The sequence below is a fragment of the Falco punctatus genome (genome assembly GCF_963210335.1).
Source record: "Falco punctatus genome assembly, chromosome: 1".
In the NCBI taxonomy this organism is placed as follows: domain Eukaryota; kingdom Metazoa; phylum Chordata; class Aves; order Falconiformes; family Falconidae; genus Falco; species Falco punctatus.
In genome coordinates this window covers 100,541,240-100,561,171 of record NC_137580.1, presented here as the reverse complement: position 1 = coordinate 100,561,171, position 19,932 = coordinate 100,541,240, and positions in this window count along the sequence as shown.

Here is a 19,932-nt window from a genome sequence, read left to right as displayed (position 1 = left end):
CTGGGTTGCCCATGGAGCCACTCATGAGCCCAGTGGCATCAATTAGTGATGGACAGCTCGTTCCCAGCAAGAGAATGGAGAGAGGCATGTGCATAAGGCTTGTGCTTCTGTGGGCACCCTGACGTATCCAGGTGGTTTGAGATGATATTCATCACACTTGTGCCCCTGCGTCCTGGGCCATCACCAGCTGTGATGGCTGTGCTCGTGGGGTGCGGGATGGGATGTGAGCTGGAGGCTGGGGTGAGTACCCCTGTTAGCACCCTGTGTGCACCCACACAGCTTCTCGTCCGAGTGGCTCCCACTGGCATTGGCTGCTGGGAGCTCACAGGAGCTGCAGACTGAGCCAAGTCACTCCGCTGCCAGGGCTGTCTTGGCACCCATGTCCATTCCCTGGGTTTATGGAGCAATCAAACCCCTTCAGCCTGTACTTTGCCAGCCCTCCCAGATGCCTCCCCTCTGCTTCCCCCACCCCAGCACCACAGCCTGGTGCATCACCTTGCCCCAGAGGTGCTCTCCCCCACACCACCCCTTGGGACAAGGGCCCTGCAGGTACTGAGTACCACGATGGCCAAAAGACCCCCTCAGAGCAGCACACTGCTGCCTGCATCAGCAGCTGAGAGTCCAGCTTCTCCATGTAGCCTTCAGACTTGACAAACGGGCAAGAATGATGTGCTGCAGGGGCTGGGGCATGCTGCATGGGCTGTGTGGGTGGCTCCGTGCTGCGCAGGGGTTTGCATGTGCTTCTCTGGTCCCTATTGTTTACACTCATGGGTGCTCAGAGCCTGGTACTTGGGTTTTTCCCAGCTCCTCAGTCCAGCTGGGGAGTGGATGTGTTCCCTGGGGTTGGACAGGGGGATCAGAAGCTTAATGGGGACTCGGCAGCTTTTGACTCAAGGGACTTTGGTGACAGTCATAGTGACTGTCACTGAAAGCTGTCAGGGACATGGACTGCATCTCTGTACACCTCTCCCTACCGCAGGTCCTCCTTGGTGGTATGGGGAGAATGCCAAGGCCAGAGAATGTCCTCAGGGCACCCAAGGCATGCACAGCTGTGGGAAGGGACCTCTTATGGTCCTCTGAGCTCTCTGCTGCACATCCTGAGCCCGGGGAAGCACAGACAGCCATCCTGTGGGGCATTTGAGCCCTACAAGGTGGAGCACTTGCCCTGCTGAAGTGGGATGTTCTGCAGGGTGCAGAGCTGGGCTATGAATGGAGCAGGGTAGGAAAACCCTGTGGGGTGCCAGCCAGGTGGGACCTGGAGAGCTGCTGTGGGGAGGCAGAGGCAGGAGAATGCATGTCCCCGTGACCAAGAAGGTGGCAGAAAGCAGGATGGATGGGGTGGCTGGTGCAGTTTTGCACATCAGTGCTGCTGTGGGCTGGGCTGGCTCCACACTTCCGTGCATGAGTGTTTTCTTTTTCCAACATCCAAACGTAGCCTGAGTCCATCAGCCCCTGAACTGTCCAGTCCTTCCCTAAAGCCCAGCCCTCTGCTGTCCAGGGACAAGTGGATTTTTCCCCCTAACATACATCACTCAGCACCATGAGCCCCCCAGGACTTCTGGGCTTCTGCCTGACTTCTCAGTCTGTAAATCCAAGCATTGCTGTGATTGATGATGGCCAGGGCTGCTGTCACTAAGCCTTCTGCACTGGCCCCTAACACCCGCATGGCTCATGACCAGGTAGCAAGAAAAGGCTGAGATATAAATCAGTGCGGCATGGCGCAGAGCTGGCTGGAGATCAGACCCGTGGAGCAGGCAGGCAGACCGGGGGAGCAGCTCACATAGCTGATTCATGACTTCTTGCATGGTTGGGAAGGTTGTCCTCCTGCCAGCAAGCCATGCTGCCTGTGCCACATGCAGCCCCTGTGGACATGACATGTTCCCTGGCTGTGGCCTGCCACCCTGCAGGGCTCTGACCACAAGGTCAGGTCACAGAATGATGTCTCCACCATGCTGGGAACATCCCCAGGCTCCCACATCAGCCCCAGCCTTTGCACATGAACCACCTGCTTCCCATCCTACCCCCAATGAGTGTCGCTCCCAACCCTCCTGCACCTCCAGTGCATGGTGTTCCATTCCCCTGCACCCCCAGGGTAGGGTGCTCCCAACCCTGCACCCCCAGCGCATGGTGCTCTCGCTCCTGCACCCCACTGCATGGACTCCAACCCCTTCTGTACCCCAAATCTATGGTGCTCCCACTGCCCTGCATCCCCAGGGCACAGCAACCCCATGTCAGTACATCATGGGGGCACAGTGGTCCCACACCAACGACATTCCCATTTCTCACTGTCCCCATCCCAAAGGGCAACAGCTCTGCTCGCCATGTGTGCCTGCAGCCCTCACCTGAGCCCCCTCCGCCCGGCTCAGCCTCACCCTCACTGCTGAGCAGCCCCAACGGCCCCTGCCCACACCCCAGCCCCCTGTCCATAGCCCATGGACCTCATGCCACGTCTGTCCCAGCTGCATTTTCCCCAGTCCCCCTTGCTCCCTCTTGCTGTCCCCACTGTCATCTGCTCTCCTCCCCTGACCAGGGACTTCCACTTCCCACCCTGGCCAGGTCCAACACACCTTGGAAGCCCGCTCCGTCGCTCAGCTCCAACCCCCCCCCCCCCCTCCCCGTACAGCCCTGCCTGCCCTGGCACACTCCATCATCACTCCCCATACACATTCCCCCTCCCTCGAAGCCCTTCCCGCAGCCAGGCACCCCACGCCGCCACCCCCCTGCCCCCTGCCCACGGGGGACACTCGCAGACCGCAGCCCCGTGACTCGGTGTCCCCCGTGGGACAGCACTCCGGTGACTTGACGTCCCCGCCCAGGCACACTCCGGTAGCTCCCTGCTCCTGCCCGAGACACAGTCCCTGCCGCTCGGTGTAAATCCTGAAGCGTGTCCGTGGGACTCCCGGTAGGGCTGCAGACCACAGCCCCGCGGGTGGGTGCGAACCCCTCCGACGCCTCCCCTCCCCCAGCACCACCCGCGAGACTCAGCCCAGCCCCGAGGTGTCATCCCGGAGGCTCCTGCTTTGCCTGTGTATCTCGGGAGGTGACTGCCATCTCCTGGGAAACATCGGGGACACGCTGGATGAGGTCCAGGGGGTGGAAGCTGAAGTCATTAAAAGTCCAGCTCAGTAATAAGGTGCAAACTTTCACTGGAACAGGAATTAATGAGTGGATTAGTGGCTGTAAATAAACAAAGGATTTCTTGTCACTTGTAAGAGATGACTCAGTGCTTTCGGTGAGGCTGGCTGTGGCCCAAGCAGACAGCCTGGTGAGCCCTGGGTAGCCTGAGGCTTATCTGTTGAGGTCCACCTTGATAATCCTAAAGCAATTCTGGACATTTGGTGAGGTCAAGGCATCTCAGCTCTGTTTACACTGGGACTCAGGTGGCATCTGAGTATCTGAATCTTAAAAAGCAGTTTGTAATTTCCTCTACCAGCACTCAACTCTACTGATATTCAGGAATAAGGATGGAGTGTTGCACCTAATTGCCCTTATTTATTTTACCCTCAGGGTCTTGTATTATGTCCTGGAGCCCAGGTCTTCCTTCCACAGGGGCATCTGTGAATCCCAGCTCTCCTGTGAGCCCAGCAGCTTGCCTTTGCTAGGAGGGATGGAGGATCCCTTGGTTGTTTCACTCCCTGCCCATCGTCCCCAAATGAGGACTTTGGGGTTCCCTTGGGAAGTGGAGCCGAATAGATCAAACCGTTATTTTTTTCTTGAACTGAGCTGAACCTGAGCTGAGCTTTGCCAGTTCTGACCGGAGTCAAATCACCAGACCTGGACCGTGTAGCACATCCATGGAAAGCATGTACAGAGGAGAAAGAAGCAGCTTTGTCTCTCAAGTTGACCAGCAGAGAGCAATGGGCTGAGAAGATGATAACAGTTTGGGTGATGGTGACCATGAACTGGAGTTCATCTGTTCTCCTCTGGTTGAAATGATGTCAACCAAGCACTCCAGGCTGCTGAGGCTTGCCCTCCCTTTGCTGGAGGATTTCAGCTCTGGAGGCTTTTGCTGGAGGATTGCATCTTTGGATTTCCTGGCTTGAGCTGCTTGTCTGAATGCTCTCCAACCCATGTTGATCCAAATGACCTGGTTAGGCAGTCTAGTGGTGGGTCTATCCTAACTCACAGATGCAGCTGGAAGAGGATGTGCAATTAATATCTTGGAAAAGGAAGGAGGGAGAGTAGCAAAATGAAGTCTACGGGCTGAGAACTGCTACGTAATAACTCCTGGGAAGCATGTGTGAGGGAGGATACCGCAGGGCAGCTGCCTGGTCCTTCAGAAACAGCTTTAAGGGAGTAAGTTCAGAGAGAGGCTAGGAATCTGGCAAAATGGAAATCTCTGCAATTATCTCAAGAACGAGGAGGAGGGGCCCAGGCAGCAGAAACAACATTAAATCGTTAGAGACAGGGTAACATGAGTGCACGGGCAGATGCAGCACAACCTGCTGGAGATGGCACATATATTTCCAAAAGTCTACAGGGAAGATGAAGGTGGTCCTTGGTGGTCCCAGTGGTCCTGGGAGGTGTGACCACAGCTGGATCTGGTATGGCTGATTGGTTACTTTCCTTTTCTGCTTTGGTGTTGGGTGGGGAGTGCAACCTATGTCCTCCCCGCAGGGCTGAGAGCTCAGGCTAGGGTAGGCTGGAGGTCGAGGTAAAGGGCATTTGGATAAAGTCCGTGTTTTCAAAAGCCTGATGGTGGGCTTTTGTCTTATGACACTTTGAACACTGGCTGAAGAAATCTCATCTGTGGATTATCTTTGAGAACAAGTAAACTAGGAGCTCACGTGGGTTCAAAGAGTGGGTTCAGATCAAGTTCATGGTTGAAAAATCCACCAGGGATTATCACACAAAAAGGCTCAGCTCTGGCTCAGGAGGTCCATGAACTGCAAACTGCTGTAAGCTGGGCAAGTATTTGAGGATGTGTCACCCTGTGTGGGTCCTGTGTTCCTGCTGTTCACCTCTGCTAGTGGTGATGTGTGGGATGCATGGTGCCTTACTGCACCCACCGTTTGGCTCAGGGGAAGGCAACGAACCTTCTTCTGCAGTGAGTGAAAGGCAGGTGGAAAAGGCACATCTCCAGTCTTTGACTGCAGGAACGTGTTTGATGATGTTTCACACTGGTCAGCAGGGAGCAGAAATCACCTGGAACTACTATAACCTGTGTGCAGGCATGGCTCCCAAAGAGCAATCCTCACCACTCTTGAATGGAGACCATGCATTTACAGACTCCACAGCCCTTTGAGAAGCCTTTGACAGCCAGCTCAGAGTTCAAAATAATCCTTTTATTGTTGAAGACATGTTGAAGAAATGATCTGATATAAAAAAACCCACCCACAACCCACCTCATTAAAGGAGATGCTATAAAAGGAAACTCTCAGGCAAGAAGATGCAGTCAGGCTGACAGTGCTGGGAAGGAGTGGGGCTGGGGGAGCACTGTGGGGGCTGGAGACCAGGGTCAGGAGGGACCTGGTTTGATTGACCCCAGCACGGGAAGGACAATTGCTTTCTTGGTATGAATAAGATTTGGGGGTTGAGACAGCAGCAGTGAAGTACCAGTGTTGGAGGAGGTCCCCAAAGCTCTAGGGGACTCTCTCCAGGTTCATCCTACCCCTGCTTTTGAGGGTTGGTCTCTTGCAGCCCACTTGATATGACATGCTTGGCCAAGCCAGAGACAGCCTTCCTCTTCCAGACCAAGCCATATTCATGTCTGCTCTCCTCTGGAGCTGTCCTGCCATGAGGCTGAGGCAGGGCACTCACCCCTTGGTGCCACAGCCAGGTGACCTTTACCAGGTCTGCAAGCAGTGAGACTCTGGCTGGCACGGTGGGCTTTGGACGAGGATTGCTGGTCTGGAGTTCGTTATGGGGCATCTGGGATGGTTGGAAGAGCTTTACGTGCCTTGGCTCTGAGACAACCGATGGCAGATTTGGGTGGAAGAGACTTCAGGAGTTCCCTAGTCAAGCCCCTACTATTGCCAACACCAGAGAGCAGCCCAGTGCCAGGTCCTGTGCTGGGGCATGGTGGGCTGTGAGCAGCAGGAGCAGTGAACTTCTCTGTGGCAATGTCCTGGCTCTTGGCTGGGACAGAAGGAAGCACAAGGGCTGCGCAGGTCCTGTTTTGGACCTTTCTCCTGTGGTCTCTGTGGGCTGCGGAGGAGCCTGACACCTTCCTGGGCTGTGGGTCAGCAGATAAACCAGACGTTGGGGATGTGAGGGGGTGTCTGAACCTGGCCCCAAGGGAAGGTGGCCGGGCTGCGTGTGCTTGCTTGCAGCTTGCTGGAGAGCTGTGCTTCACTGCTGGGTGAATGGAGCTCAGTGCTTCGCCTCAAGCCACCCAGTACCGGCTGGCCACTCACCACCAGTTCCTGAAGCATTGGCCATACGTGGGGGTCCTTGCTGTGACCTGTTGCCTGCTCCCCCCCCCACCCCCCACCCCCCCGCCCCAGTCTGGCATACAGATACACACAGAGTCCTAGATGCTTACAAACTGTGTGCAGCACAGATGCTCCAGGTGATGCCAGATTTTCTATGTTTGTTGGCCCCTGGTTCCTCGGCCATCTCACCAGGTATGTAACTATCCGAGCTATTTCCTGCTGTACTGAAAAAAAATATAATACAACTCTTTCCCCTTGTTTGATATAAATACACACGGCGGCTACTCAGCCCCCTGGCTGGACAAGCAGCATTGCAGACAGATTGCGTCTCGCAACAGCACAGCCAGCGCCCCTGTGCCCTGCTTGTTCCCTTTGGCAAGGGAAGAAGAAGGGGCTGCCATGGTCATGGCCTGGACCCAGCTCCCATCACATCTGGAGTGATTTATGGTCTGCTGCTCTCCTCCTGACAAGCACATCATGAGACGTTGTGCTTCTGCACTGGGTGGAGAGAGGGGACCTTGTAGCTAGTGGTGTTCTGTGGAGTTGCCCTGTCCCCTTCAGAGACGGGCAGCCTCCTACCAATCCTGGGAGCTGGGAGTCAGGGATGATGAGAGCCCCCCTTTCTCAGTGTATTTTCCCAGGGACTAGTTTATGTTTTCTATCCCATAATGCGAGTGCCAGGGGTCCGATGTTCCAGGATTATACCTCATAATCCCAGATTTACAGCCCCCTTGCTGCCCTGTTCCTAGGCTGGTGTGACATGTGGTTCCCAGTCCAGAAACTTGCCCAGGCAGGGAAACCCACCACCAAGGTACAGCTCTCTGCAGGGGTCTGTCACTGCTGGGGTAGGGGTGACAGGCTGTGTGAGGGTGCACATTGCTCCAGGACCTTTGCTAAGTGGGTGCTGTGCTGGGGTGTGAGCATGGATGCATGACTCCTGAACGGTGTTGTGGGACCCTAAAAATGCCAGTGATGTACAGGTCAGGGCAATGCGTCCACAGCAAATGGTCTGCTCCTCTCGGAGCAAAGTCAGTCAGTGGTTTTGCTGTCCCTGGGCTTGTCCCTGATTGCCCTCTGCAAGCGTGAATGATACCAGTGGGGGAATGGTCCTGGCATCAGGACTGCAGTGGGGAGCAAGCAGTGGATGGCCACTGGGGCTGCTGGTGTTTTTACGCCTCTGATGGGGCTTGGGTGGGAGCAGCTGGTTTCCCCACGGGCCTGCCAGACATCCATCCTGGCTTGAGGCAGCGGGAGGGCCAAGACAGGCTCAAGCTCAGGGCTGCATCCCTGGGTGCCTGGAGGCTGAGCTCAGGGTGGAAGTCTCCTCCGTGTGCCTCCAGCTGCCACCCTGCCAGCCCCCAACCACTTGCCTCCTTGCTCTTGCTTGCTCCCTGCTGACAGGGATCCATTAATTAAATAAGTGAGGTCCTGGGCACTATTTGCAGCCCTGCCGTGAGGGCCCTCATGCTGGGGAAGTGGGGACCCCAGCCTGTGGGGGCCAGTGGGCATAGCCCCCAGGGTGCTTACCAGGCCCCCAGGCTGGCAGTGCTCCACAGAGGGCAGATACCATAAGGAGCCCCACAAAAGCATCCCTGGGTGGATGTGGGCATGACCCCCTGCCTTGGCTCCCAGCTCCTGCTGTGGGCAAGCTCCCTGGGGCAGTGCCCAGCAGGCAGGGGCCAGGGCTGGGGGCTGTGTGCGTGTGGTCAGTCTTTTGTTATTTTGTCTGCTCTTTTCCCCCTATGAGAGCAAGCAAGCCATGGTTTGAATTCCAGTTTCTCTGTAATTGTGCTGTTATCTTTCTGCCAGGGTCTGGTTTCACTCATGCTTTGGGTGGCTGTCTGCTGTGAATGGATTTCTCCGTCAGCAAGGGTTGTTCCAAAGCTTTCCCTGTCTCTGCCCTTTTCCACTTCCCGCACTGCCCTCACCGACCTCTGCACTCCCCTTGGCCCTGAGCCTGAAGCCCCTGTGCACAGGCAGGGCGAGGGCTCCTGGGAAGCATGCACCTGCAAACCTGGACCTACCCAGAGGGAAAGTGCTCCCACTGGCCACCTGTCCCCTCACCAGGGCATGCGTCTGTTTTGGCCAGGAGATTGGCCAGGGTGATGTAGCAGGACCATGGGGTGAGGAGGAGCAGGAGAAGGGGAGCAGCAGGGAAGGGGCGCTGGGGGCTGGCACTGTTCCATGCCCCACATGTTCTGGTAGCCTCAGCTTGCTGGGGTGCAGCAGGAAGATGAGAGATGATGGCTACTGGTTGCAACATGGGGAATATTTTTTTTTTTTCCTGATGGAAAATTTTTTCCCCCATGAGTGTGGTCAAACATGGGAACAAGGTGGTTGGTGGAATGTCCCGTCTTGGAGATGTTCAGGTCTTGACTGAACGTGGTCTCAGCCAACATCATCATGTTGGACCTGCTCTGCTGGGGGTAGTGGGGCTGGATCTAACACCTCCACAAGCCCCCTCCAATGTCAGTTACTCTGTAATTTTCTGATAGTGCACAGGGATGCTTGCCCAGCGAGGTGACTGTCATGCCTGAAGGGGTGAAGGCACTGAGAGATGGCACTATTGGGGGCTGTCAAAGAAGGGGCAAACCATGAAGGAGGTTTGCAGAATAAGGGTGGAGAAGATGCGGGGTGGGGGCTACTCCCCAAGGGTGCCCCAGGACCCTGACCTCATTACCGAGCCCTGGGCTGTTCATGGCAGATTCTGGTTAAAGCTGTTTTTCCAGTGTACTTGCCTGGGATGTGGCCCTTCTCCTGGCTCCAGCACTGACCCGATTCCAGAATGGTCCTAACCTGCCAGCATCACTCTGCTGATGGAGCTGCACGTCCTCTCCCAGATACCACCATAGGCTGGGATGGGCTGCTCTTGGACATGGCACCTCTGAGCATGAGCCTGTGCCCAGGGGTGATCCTGCTGCCCCATCACGGTGCAAACTCATCTTTCCTTACTGTCCTCTCCAGCTCTCAGGGCCACTCTCCACAATTTTTGTTTCTCACACTCTTCAGAGGACATCCCCAATGGACCAGCCATGACATCCCATGGTTCAGGGGCTTTGCTTTCACTGTTCACACATCTCTGTGCAACAGCAGTCCAGCCCTTTGGGACCCTGTGTGCCTGGGCCTTGGGAACAGACCCTGAACCCCCTCCTAGGGTGGCTAGTGGCCATGTAAACCAGAACACATCTCTGTGCCCCATGGCAGTCCCCAGGCATTGCTCCGTACACTGGGCCAGAGCTGGTGTGACACTGCTCGGGACACTGAGATGCGTGTGGGTGCTAATCTTAAGGGCCATCAGGCCAGGAACTGAACCAAAATCCAGCTCTAATTGGCCTCTTCCAGTAATTCTTCCTGACAAAACAATTAAGTTTCTCAGGCAAGAGATGTTCTTTGCAATTGGTCTGTGCCAGATGCTTTTGCTTTTTTTATCTGTGGTATTTAAGGATCTTTTCCTAATACTTACTCATTATTTTATGAGGCACAGACTGGTTCTGCCTGCCCTTTTGAAGCTCAGTATTGCACTCATGTTTGTTTGTTGTCTCAGGGCTTCCCTAGCTCTATGTGATTTTTTTTTTATTTTTAATTATTTTAAATAAACATTCTTGATTTGTAAAGAGCTGGGCCCTGCGAGACAGGGCAGGGGAGTGGGACGTGCTCCAGCCCTTCCAAGCCTGCCGAGGCTGTGTGTACTGCAGCAGGACTGAGGTCAAAGCTGGAAAAACTCGCAAGACCAAATCACAGGGAAGGCCCCCGGCCAGCAGGAGCCTGGCTTGCAGGCTGGCTTGTCAAGGGGATGGCGGCATGTGGAAAACGTGAGCTGGGGGTGACTGCAGTCTGCATGCATGGGCTGGCACTGCACACAGTCTTTATTCTCTTCATCCTTGCCCACCTCTGGAAATTGTAAGGCAAAGCACTGCTGCTGGGTTCACGGCCCTCTGTCTTCTCACCTGGGAGTTTTACAGCCCCATCTTCCTGCCATTGACTTTCAGTGGCTTCAACGCGCCCTTTGGGGCAGTCTGGCCTTTGGTTTCCCAGCCTGGGTGCCTTGTGAGGCTGCACATAGATGTGTTAGCATCTTGATGAGCTGCTAATCTGAGCACTGCCAGCACCTGCCCTTGCCCCGGCTCTTCTCCCAGTAGTGTTTGCACCCCATCCCCATGCACCCTCTGTTCATACCAGTCTCAGTGCTGCTATTCCTGATTCCAGGAAAGGGAGGGTGCAGCTCTGGGGAATGGCAGCCCAGGAGGGTGCAGCACTGGTACCGTTGGGGAACAGCACCCCAGGGTGGGATGCAAGGGCTTGTGTCTCTTGGAAGAGGTGTGTTAGAGAGAAAAAGAGAGCAACTGGATGGGATGTGGTGTAGGGTGAGACCACTTGGGTTTTGGGGTGAATCTGTGCTGCCTGTGGGGTGTTTGGGCACTAGTGCTTGATATGCCTTGGTCTGCATAATCTCTAACATCTTGCTTGGTGACTCCAGCACTGCTGGCACCTCATTGCAGAGGATCTGGTCTGGCATAGGTACTGTTCGACCAATGATATCCCAATTGTTACCTTGCTTGGCCTTTGCTGGAGCCAGGAGGGGTGTGGGAGAGCTGTGGGGGGAGTGGGCTCTGGGCTGGGAGGATGCTGAGGGAGGGTGCAGCAGGCCTGCAAGGTGTGGACTTGACATAAGCATCCTGATGCAGCAGCCCCACAGCAGGTCCCAGACCTCTCATGCCACCAGTGCAATCCCCCAGTCAGGGGAGAAACAGCTCTGGGGGAAGGGGTGATGGCATCCCTCTTTGGTGCATAACCATCACTCTTAGCCTAGGGACTGTGCTGGAGGGAAAGAAAACGCAAGTGACTGCGTCTGTGGCAGGTGCTCCTGTGGCTTGGAATGACCTTTCCCAGTGGGCTCCATCTCAGGGATTCAGTCACTCCATAAATCTCCCTTCCTCTGTGGTGTGGACCATGGAGAGGCAGCCCTGACTCAAGGCTGGGAGTGTCCAGCTGCGGATGCTATCTCAGTGGAGGAGCCGTGTGTGGGGATGCCAGCATTTCCAGGCGAAAGACAATCGTGCTTTATTTCCCTGCCACATAGGAAAAATAATAAACATTCTTTGGGTTTGTTTTGAGGCTGCTTTATGGAATAAATCTCAGACTGTTGTTGTCTCCCCGGGCTCCCCAGTCCCGCAGAACTGCCTGTTCTCACTCCATGAGTCACCGACGCCTGTGCTGCCAGCGCCTCTGAAACCCCATGTGGTGGCCCAAGGGCTGCTCCATGTTGCATATTCTGTGGACAGCTGGAGCAGAGCTGCTCCACACCTATGGGGAGCTCAGGTGGGCACTGGCATCCATGGGGATCGATGAGCCCCCCTGGAGATCTCTCTGCTAACCGGCAGCAGCATGGACAGCCTTTGCCACTTTATCCTCTGGATTTGTGTCTTCCTTTTGGGGTCCCTAGTTGGTTAGCACGACACGCTGCAGATCTTCAGGGTGAAGGCTCTCCTGGAGAAGACTGGCATTGTGCTGGAATCAGTGGCCTTTCCCATCCACTCTGCCTGGGTGGGAAAGAGATCCAAGGGTGCTATGGCTTCTGTCCTTCCACCTGTGGGCACACCCATCAGCAGTGCCCGTTCTGGCATGGTGGGATCTGGCCCTTTTCTCACATGATGCAGAAATCTTGGCCTCATGTAAACCCCCATGCTGGAGATGTGGCTCCATGAGGGATGAGGTGACCATACTCCTGCCCTGGCTGACACCCACAGAGGAATCTGGATGCCATGGGAGATGCGTGGAGCGGGGAATGGTCCATGCAATGTTCTTGGAGCAAGGTTCACATCACTGCTGATGCACCAGTCACATGTGCTGTTAGGTAACATAGGGGTGGGAGACAACAGGCAGTGCTGCACGGGCAGCTCCTGGAGCAGCGGTTCTTGGTGTGACCAACAAGCCAATGCTACTCACATCATCTCCAATGCCTAACAAAGTGTGCCCGGTGCTCAACTGCATATGAAGACCTCATAAATTTGGTACCCAAACCTTGCCAACTTTCCTCCTGCAAATGGTCCCACAACCTGGGAGATCAAGGAGGTCCTGGAGAGCGTGGTGTGGACCATATGTGTGAATGAGGGGAGCCTGGTGGGCACAGGACCCTGAGAGGGCTGCTGCTGGATGCTCGCCACTGTTAGTCACCTGTGCTGGTGAGCTGAGCCCCTTGACAGAGGTTTGGGGCACCTGGGTGACAGCTTGAGGTGGGCCAGGTAGAGGAGTCTCCAGGAGGCTGACGTGTGCCTGTGGCTGGGTGGCTGACCCCAGCTGCAGCATTGCTACACATGTCCTCAACAGAGCTGGTTTTAGAAACATGAATTCTCCTCATGCTATGTGCCCAACACCCCATACAAATGTAGTGGCAGCAGTCAGTCCAGAGAAATTATTGCCAGAAATAGTGCGAGTTACGCCAAAAAACCCGGCGCTCAGGAACAAAGGCAGCTGGGAGGGACTTGATCCCCCGGGCTGCCAGAAACGTGGCAAAGGACTGGTCTGAATGCAGGGTGTTTGCAGAGCTGTCCGTGGCGAATAATGAAAATAAAACCCCAAACCTCCAAAGGTAAAGGGTTTTACTGCCTCACAGAGAGGTAAAAATGGGATGAGGAATGAATGAAGTGCTGTTGCCAGGAGTGGTTATTCAAGCACTGGAACAGCTTCATCAAGCACCGTGACCCAGGGCACGCAGCGGCTGTGGGGAGATGCACTGGCTCAGCCCAAGGGCAGGAGGGGAGCAGACACTGTTGCTGATAGCTCTGGCACCCGCATCAAGCCCCGCAGACAGCCGAGCTTCCTTAATTAGAGACAGGGTCCTTTAGGGGAAATGTGATTGCAGCTTACAGGAAAAGCTTCCAGAGGGAAAGAGCTCTTTCCCTGGAGATGCCTGGTAGAGGCTTAACGGATGTCTTGTACAGCCAGCAGCATAACTTCTTGAAAGTTTCTAAAAATCACAGATAAGAGTCAGTCATTACAAAAAGGTCTGGACACTGTCAGGGTAATGAGCAAGTGGGCTCCGCTCTACAGGCTAATTGCTGGGCTCAGGCATGGGGGATCTGTAGGCACCGGAGAGCGGTGTGGCTGCGCTTGCCTTGGAGATCAATGAAAAGAGTGTTTATTTGAACATCTGAAAGGTCATTTGCTAAAATGTGAAACAATTGCTGGCATGACTGGCTGAGACTGTAAATTTAGAGTGGGAGGTGTTAGCAAAAACTGGGACTCATTCAAGGACATCCCAGCAGCGCCCCAAAAGCGATGATTTCATAGACCAAAATAATTCTCCCAGGGAAGAAGCTGTCAGAGGCGGTTTGGACATGTAAGCGTGGTGGCCTGCAGCTGGAGGGGGAGGACCACTCTGCCCTGAGTGATGCAGCAGGTGGGAACCAGGAGGGACCCTGGCTGGCATCAGAGGTAGAGGTAGAGGAAAGGAAGCTGAACAAAGGCTGAAGTGTTCACTCTGTTTTGCTGCCTTGAAGAGAGTGATCTGCCTTTTTCTCTTCCTCATCCTCCTTCTTCAGCTTCAACCATGCATTTTGGAGGGGTGACTCATGCTGAGCAGGCAGAGTCAGATGATGGGAAGGCTGTGGTGTGGAGCAGAGTGGCCATCAGATGAGAAGAGAGACCTTAGTGGTCTCCTGGGACTGTGGGACGATGGCAGCTGGTGAAGACCTCGGAAAGGGTCTGCCCTTAGACCCAGCAGAGCACCCGGCCTCCTGGCTGGGCTGCTCTGTCCACCTTGGGAACAGCTCTGGCAGGTTGGCTGCACACAGACCCAGGGTAAGGTGGTAGGTGTGGTGATGAAATACCCAGGGTTAGCATTTCAAGCAGAGTCCATCTAGTCCATGGCATGTTCCCATCTGTCCTGCCATCTCTTGTGCAGAGCAGGCAGGAGACATCTCCTACACAGAGTAGGCTTCCTGCTGAGAACCTCAGATGTGTCAAACACCAAGGTCCAACCCATGGGCTGGAGAAGGTGGAGCATCCCAGGGAGGATGGGGAAAAGGGAGGGCTGCAGCGATGTAAAGAACTGTCTGTGGTAGAAGAGGAAGCCAAAGAAATCAGTGAGCTGTCGCTGGCTAATGGCAGTGAGAAGCCTTTGAAAATATACATTTAGGATGACCAAATCAAGCCAGCCCCCAATTCCAGCTGCGCACAAACCAAATGGAGTCTAATTGTAACAAGCAAACACATAAGTGTTCAATAGATGACTGCAGTCTGCTTGGGTCAAAGCACAGATATGTGATCAGTCCTGGTTGTGTGTGTGTGTGTGTGTTAAGAAATTAACATCTGTAACAGAGGAGGCTGTGGGATTGCAGACCAACAGATCTGGTTAACTTACACCCTCAAGCCAGGAATGAACTGCTGGAAGAGTCCCTGAAATGCTGACGCTGACATTGAACAAGTCTTGGAAAGACTGGATGATACTGAGGGCTTGGAGACTTGCCAGGAGCCAAGGTTTGATGGCCCAGGAGGGGGACGTGCAACCAGACGTGGTGTCCACTCATCATGGACCCTGGTCCCATGGGCTGGGAAATGAACTGCAGGATGCGAGGCTTGGCTTATCCCGCTCACTCAGAGAAGCCTGGGAGGTGACGTGATCATTTTTATAGGTACTTGCACATAAAGATGTTTCCTGGTGGAGGGGGCTTTTGGGAGTGTAGACAAATGAATGCTACAGTCCACTGGCTGGAAACCTCGTTTAGTCAAATTCAGCCTTGAAACAAGCTGCAGTTTCCCTCTCCTCAAGGGTCTCCAGGCACTGGAGGAGATTTTTGGATGCTGGGAGGATTCACCATTGCCTGGAGCTTTGCCGCTGCACCACAATGTCTTCCTGCAAGCAAGGCTTTGGGCCAGCTTGTAGGAGAAATTCTCCAGGTAACCTTTGCTGACAAGGATCAAATCATGGTGTTCATCCCGTTCCTTCATGGCTCTTGTGGGGAACTGCTTGACGTGCTCATCACTGTGCACAGCTTCTTGTTGGAGGAAGGTTTCTGATTAGGCTCAGGCCTCCAGGCAGCATCAGGGTGGAAGACATGGAGACAGCATTGTGGTTGAACTGGAGGATCTGGGACCACATTGCAACTAGGAGGACACCAACTGTGACCCAGCTGCATGAGAGGATGGGACACAGGTTGTCACCTCTCTGCTGTCAAGTTCACGTGCAAGGCAGTGCAGGTACATGAACTGAAGTGTGCCAGCAATGGTACCTGAGCTGGGAACTGGAAGAGGATGGGACTGCCTCTGCCGGGTAGTGCATGGCCACATGCTGCAGAGAAGAGGGACACATGGTGTCTGCCTACAAGCCACAACACTGTCATGTTGCTGAGAGCCATACCAGGCTGTCCAACAGGCCCAGCATGACCATGCATGGAGGAGATTACCAGAGCAGAAGCAAGTGCTCGTTTGCATCCCCTTCCTCCCTGGTGAGGACAGGCTGCTGAGAGGGGTCAGAGCAGTTTTAATGGAGGCGAAAGAGCTTTACTCTTTGATAGGGGTTATCCAGCTAAGTGGAGGGTCAGAGTGCTTGCAGAGGTCCAGGTGCAGCAGCAAAGAACTGCTCAGGCCACAGACCACCCACAGAGGACCATGAAACTAGGATGGTGGCAGACATTGGAAATTATATAGGAGATGAACAAGACATCACAGAGGAACAGAGGATGTTAATGGGATAGAGATATAAGCCACCAAATGAAATACAGACAAGCAGCAGAAAATGCTGGGGACAAGGGTACAGCTGGTGGTGCTGACACCCACCAGTGTGTCTGCGAAAGGACCTTGCTTAGTCTAAGGAACAGTCTCCCAGCTAGCTGTCATCACTCAGCAGAGGTGCCTGGATGATGGCACGGGCAGGATCAGGCACTGGGTGCAGCTCTTTTCCCAGAACATCCAACAATATGCTCAGATGCTTACTGCTGTTTTGCCCGCCTACCTGGGGGCATTCTTGCTGTCCCACCCCTGCCGGCTCCCCCCTCCTCTGCTCCTTCCTACAGCCTGGCCTGAAAAAATGAGGGAGAATTTGCTGATTCTGTATGTTGTCAGGGCTGGGGCACAATTTACCTCCACCTTGCGGGTGCCCCTTCCTCCGGGAGCTCTGGGGAAGAGGAGGGCTCTAGCCAGTCTCTAAAGAGCCTGTTTCACTGCCAGAACAATACTGTGTGTTTTGCCTGGTGCCATTTGCACAGCTTGTGCTTTGGCCAGTCCCCAGAGCAGCCCAGTACTTTATTTCTGTGGCACTTGTTCAACGGGCGGGAGGGAGCGATGAAAATAGATGCTGAGAGAAGAAGCAGATGAGAAACCACATCCTGAAGGGGAGGGGATGTGGTCAGAGGAGCACACCTGAGCCCTGAAGGGCACTGTTATGGGAAGCTCACAGCACTGGATTGCTGTCTGGCCCCAGCAGTGGGATGGTGTGACCCATTCCTGGTCTCCCTCGGGGATGGGACCACATGAGCCTCGACTGCCAGAGGATGGCACTGGCTGCTTTGAAGCTCTACCCAGCTCCTGCAAAGATGTCCTGGCAGTGTGGGAAGGGCTGGGAGTGGGAATGTGACTCTGCAGAGATGTCTCCCTCCAGCTGAACTGGGTAGTGGTCCCAGGGGACACATGTTGGTGTAGGTTTTCTTTCCCCCACCACTACCCAGGGTTGTGAAAGGGCTCCCAGGGTGCTGGGGTGGCGGTAGCATCTGTGCTGGCTCAGCTGTGCGGATGCAGCCTCCCCCAGTGCCCATCTCCTTGGCTGAGTTGGCTGTGCTACCCCTGACCTGCTGCTCAGCTGGGGCTGGTACCCGGGGTGGTCTTGGTGACCACCCTGCTGAGATGACCCCACACAGGTCCCCAGGGCTTGGGCCGTGTGGCTCCCACCACCAGGCACCCTGCCTAGCCGGGCTGCCCTCAGCTCCATCCCCTTGACCTCCCCGGGGAGCCAGCTCCACAGCTCCCATCCATCCCCTTCCAGCCCCTGGGGAGAAGTGTCCACTGCCCACTCTATCTCACTGTCTGGGAATTTCTCCTGAGACTTTGCCTGCATTTTGCTGTCCTCATTTGTACCTCTTTAGACTCATTTATACCCTTGCATTGTCTCCTCTCCTCCTTGGTCCATCTCCCTTCCTCTGCCAGCTGCCCTCGAGGCCCCTTTTGCTCCTGGACCTCTTTTGGTGGCCCTGGGGACATTGTCCAGCACAGGTGAGAAGGACCATCACCTCTCCCCACTGACCCTCATCTCCAGGGCTGGTCTCAGTCCAGAGAGCTGCCTCCACCCCAGCCAGTGCCTCTCTGCCCTGCTGCAGGCTGGCCACAGGCTCCCTCACCCTACCTGCCTGGCCTAGCCCTGCTCACAGCCCCTGGTTTTGAAGCTGCTTTTTGCTTTTCATGTTTCTGAGCTAAGGCTGGAGCCAGCTGGGTACCTGCACTTTCAGGCTAGCTGCAGCCTGCACATGTTTGCCTGTTTCTCATCCCTCTCTGCAGCTCTGGGGTAATGCAGCACATCTGGATTCCTTGCATCCAGCCCCCATCTAATGTGCCACATCTGGATTCCTTGCATTCAATCGCTGTATAACAGGCTGTGTCTGGCTTCTCAGCATGTGATTCCTAGATAACAAGTCACTCCTGGATTTCCTACATGTGATTCTTGGATAACATGGCATATCTGGATTCCTTACATTCAATTCCTGGACAATATGGCACATACACTCTCTGGCCAAGGCTGGGGCTGGAACAGGACTTTTTCTTTACAGTTTAAAGGATTTTATTATTTTTTTCTGGAGAAACTGAAGCTTTGACCTGAATTGCTGGCTGCCTCACAAAATCTTCCTTCTACCTCAACTTTGGCTGCTCTTGGCTGGGAGCCTGGCTGGAAAACAAAGATCCTATCTCCCCCCACCCCCTGGGCTTTGGAATTGCTGGCGGTGGACACACCGCCTCTCGCCAATCAGTGCTTACAATAATATTTTTCTCTAGGATAGAGCTTGGAATAACTTTGTTTTGACATAATCTGAACTAATGTCTCCCCGGCAATGACAGTAAACACTCGACAATAAGTCGCAGAGCAGCCCTGAAACTGCAGAAGGGGCTCCAGCGGCTGGACACGAGGGGAAAGGTATGGACACAGCTACAGGGAAGGACTTGGTGGTGGCATGTGGCCCATAGCCCCAGAGGCCCACTTTGCACCCTTTCCCCTCCAGCTACATCCCTCAGATGTAGTTCCATCACGCTCCGCAGAGGGTGATGAAAAATGCAGCACAGGGCCTTTGCTAATCACTTCCTCAGGCACAAGGAATTATTGTGTCTGCAGTGGTGGCAGCTCCAGTTTAAGCACTGTCACTGCACTATTAATGGTCCTGGCGCTTGCTGACTCGAGAGCTCAGCCTGGGACCTAGGAGCAATAATGTTTGTGCAGCCCAGAAAAAGCCACTGAGCTTCAGTCTGTGTCTTGTGCTGGCTGTGCCCTGCTTTCTCCCAGTGCTGTCCCCACAAGCCAGTGTGCAGGGTGCCTTGTGCTGGCACTGGTTAAGATTGCCATTGCACACCACATCAAGGCATATTTCCTGCCCATCTTGTCCCTCCCAGGGAAGGACCCCAGGAGTTCTCACCTTCACGAGACCCAATGAAATAGCTGCAAAAAGGCTTTGCAGCCACACAGCATCCCCTGGAGACCAGCCCACTGCTGGACCCATCTGTCCAGCATCAGGGGAGATGGTCAAGGTGGGAGAAAGACAAGGGGTGGGTCCTGTGGGGAGTAAGCAGGTAAGGACAGGAGTGCCTGAGACATCCCTGTAGAGAGGACATGTGGGCAAGAAGTGGTGGAGACAGGTTCCTTGCCAGTATCCTCCTCCTTCCCCATGTTAGCCAGCCCCTGAGGGCACACTCTACCCTGTGCTCCCTGTTGAGTGGCACCTGCTATCCAGACATGCACTGAACAGTAGCTGGACCTGGACCTGGACCTGGACCTGGACCTGGGCCTGGACCTGGACCTGGGCCTGGACCTGGGCTTGGACCTGGATTTGGACATGGTGTTAGCCCTGGGGTTGCACACAGGGCAGTGGAGAGATGCCCATGTGTCTTTGAGTTCTCCATGTTCCCCAGAGTCTCCAGCTCCTTGGGACCAGGCAATGTCCCACTGGTGCTGGTCCCCTCCTATTACTTTTCCATTATTATGCTGGTCCTGAGACCCAGGCTCCCATGGGATCTCTCAGATAGCACTGGTCCCAGACTGACAGCTCTCTTAAGCCCATTCTTACTTGTTTTATGAGCCAGCAAAGTCTGTCCAAAGGCTAAAGCCACTAAAAGGGTTTGTCTCCCTCCCTTGCCTGGTGAGCTATGTTTCCCTGATGTTTCCCATCCATCCCACCTGCACCTACTTGTCCGATCACACACTGAGGCAGTGCAGGGTGAACACCAATCCTGACAGCAAACAGCTTCCTACTGGTTCATGTCCCACTTTCAGCTCCCATTTTTGGTGTCTTTAAGACATTGACAGCACTTTTAAATACTGTCTGTAATGCGTCAGAGCCCTGTGCCTTGCAATGTAGTGAGCTGT